A 3,278-nucleotide genomic window follows, 5' to 3' on the forward strand; every position below is an offset into this window, starting at 1 on the left:
TGTGCGTCGACTCGCTGTCGGAGAGATGAGAGAGCGACAGCTGTGTATCTATTCTGCGGAAAATGAGTATTGGAAAGGTTTCATATAATTCAGTATTGATATCTATCGAAAAATTTATATTTTTGACAACACTACATTGCACTTAGTTTATTATTTCAGATGCCTTTTTAAAAGACAACAATGTATATATTATATATAAAATTCAATATTTTTGTTGTTTTGTTGTCATTGTTAATGTCAAGCCCTGACCATGTCAGTCAGAGTGAATTGGTGAAATCCAACTGAAATTTCCTTCGGATTATAAGGGGTGGTTTAATCCTTTTCTAAAGCATTCAATAGAAGCTTGTGACATATAAACGCGCACATCAATTCAATCACTATATTTTACATTCACGTACACCCGGCGTGTTTTTTGCTAGTTTCAGCTCATTTTCACGTCCTGCGCCGCGCTGTTTAAATAGCAAATGCATTTGCGCCCATTTATGCACACATGGGCGTGCTGGTCTGAAAAAGAGGTGTGTTCGGATGCATTGTTGGCGTATTGCTATTTTGAGGGAACTGAAATAGACTGCGTCATTGACCAACTGAAACCTGGTCTAAAGTCAATGATGCAATATTTTTTTGTTATTTAAAGAGTGTGTTAGTAATATGCACCTATATGCAGGTGCACAACGTTTTCAGTTTTTCCGCTTGCAAGTTCCGCCATGTATATAGCGAATCCGCCATGGCGCGAGCGCAATTGGCTTTTAAAGGGAATGTGAGATGACACTCTGACTGGTTTATTACGGCCAAAACACACCCATTACTCATTAAGAGACTAGGGACAACCCTTTTAGACCATACACCGGGTGCACAGACCATTTTTCCCGTCGTTAAACTAGCAAAAGTGGATTCGGACCCGCCCTAAGTGCACCTGCGATTTAGACCATGCACTTAGATCGTTAAAATAGGGCCCAGTGTTCGGATTCACAGTGTCCATGTAAACGTAGCTAGTGTTGAGCTGCTTCATATTTTTGTGAAACTGTCAAAAGGACAGCATTTAATTAAAAACAGAACTTTTGCAACATTATAAGTGTATTTAGTGTCACTTATGATCCATTTAATGCATCCTTCACTGAATAAAAGTATTGATTCCTTTCAAAATAAAAAAATCTTACTGACCCCAAACTTTTGAACACTAGTGTACATTCAGTTGCAGCACGATATTAACCAGACAAGTTTAGGAAATCAGTGAACTAATGCTAAAACTGGGAAAGGAGACAGAGGTATATAGGCAGGGGTTTGTTCTGGAATCATTTGGCAGTAGAAAACAGACTCGATTGTTTGTCAGCCTGAGCCAAAAATCACTCTTCACTCCACACATAGGCAAGCTTATCTCGCTCTAGCCGACATCATGTCACGACAGCACGTATTGTGAGCGAGAACATTGTGTTTTCGACTCCCACAATGGGCTGCAAATCGCAATAAAAGCAAACAGTGTCAAGTAAACGAGAACTACAACCTGGGTTTTTGTTTGGTTGATTTGGTAGTGCACACATGAACTTAAAGCTCACGATTCCAACACTGATACATTGCAGGTCCGGCTCAAACGGTGTAAATTGGCATATTAACTCTTCCAGATGCCAAAAAACACAAACAGAAGGATCGGGGAGGTGTGCAAATAAGCCATCGTATACAAAACAAAAATCATAATATCATCTGCATATGTACAGTACACGGTAATCAACAATGATCACACAAACGATCAGACACTGATAAAACTATCCATACAAATATATAGTGAGATATACTATAAGTGTGTTTACATCTAGATAATCAGGATTATCAATAAATATGACTTCGATCCAGTCTGGAACGTGTGTGCTTTTCGGCTTCTCGACAAAACTGGAATGACTATTTAAATTACGCTTGCAGGTCCAGGCAGAACAGCCAGATGCGTTAATATTCATAATCATTAGCCCCGCCCGTCATAGATTCTTCGCCGGGCAGGGCTTACAATCAATATGCACGTTACTTTGGCTTTTTGGGAATTTTAACCTGGCATGTTATTCTTTCTAAATTCTGATCTGATAGTCTAATATTGAACTTTTTGTAGTGGGATATCTATAACTAGCTAAAGTTGGTTTGCTGTGGGTGGGACACAATATGAAACACTTTGCTCATGAATATTAATTAGGTGATATGATGTTTCATTTAGTACATAAGCATGTAAGAACCAGTGTTATTTATGTACTATTACAGTTTTTATTAATACTTTGAATTAAATTCAGTTTTCATTTTAATTTTATTTACATTTTTTGTCATTTTGTTATGTGTTTTTGTTATGTGTTTTTGTCATTTTTATTAGTTTTTTATATTTCGAAACAGTTTTATTTTATTTCGGTTTAAGTTGTATTTCTACGGAAGAGGATTAGGGCCAAGAAATAATAAAAAATAAAACCATCTCGAGATTAAAGTTGTTAAATTTCGAGAAAAAACTCGCTAAATTTCGAGAAAAAAGTCGAAATAAAATGTTGAGAATAAACTCATTAAATTATAAGAATAAAGTCATTAAATTATGAGAAAAAAGTCATAATTTAACGAATTTGTTCTCGTAATTTAACGACATTTTTCTCATAATTTAACAAATTTGTTCTCATAATTTAACGAATTTGTTCTCGTAATTTAACGACATTTTTCTCATAATTTAACTAATTTGTTCTCGTAATTTAACAACTTTTTTCTCGTAATTTAATGAGTTTATTCTCAACATTTTATCTCAACATTTTTCTCGAAATTTAGCAAGTTTTTTCTCGTAATTTAATGAGTTTATTCTCATAATTTAATGAATTTGTTCTCAGCATTTTATCTTGACTTTTTTCTCGAAATTTAACGAGTTTTTTGTCAAAATTTAGCGAGTTTTTTCTAGTAATTTAACGAGTTTATTCTCAACATTTTATTTTGACTTTTTTCTCGAACTTTAATGAGTTTTTTCTCGAAATTTAATGACTTTTTTCTCATAATTTAACGAATTTGTTCTCAACATTTTATCTTGACTTTTTTCTCGAAATTTAACGAGTTTTTTGTCAAAATTTAGCGAGTTTTTTCTAGTAATTTAACAAGTTTATTCTCAACATTTTATTTCAACTTTTTTCTCGAACTTTAATGAGTTTTTTCTCGAAATTTAACAACTTTAATCTCGAGATGGTTTTATTTTTTATTATTGCTTGGCCCTAATCCTCTTCCGTATATTTCAGTTGGTAATTTTAGGCAACATTTCTCATTTTCATTTCATTCAA

This window comes from Megalobrama amblycephala, linkage group LG15, assembly GCF_018812025.1.
Source record: "Megalobrama amblycephala isolate DHTTF-2021 linkage group LG15, ASM1881202v1, whole genome shotgun sequence".
Lineage (NCBI taxonomy): Eukaryota > Metazoa > Chordata > Actinopteri > Cypriniformes > Xenocyprididae > Megalobrama > Megalobrama amblycephala.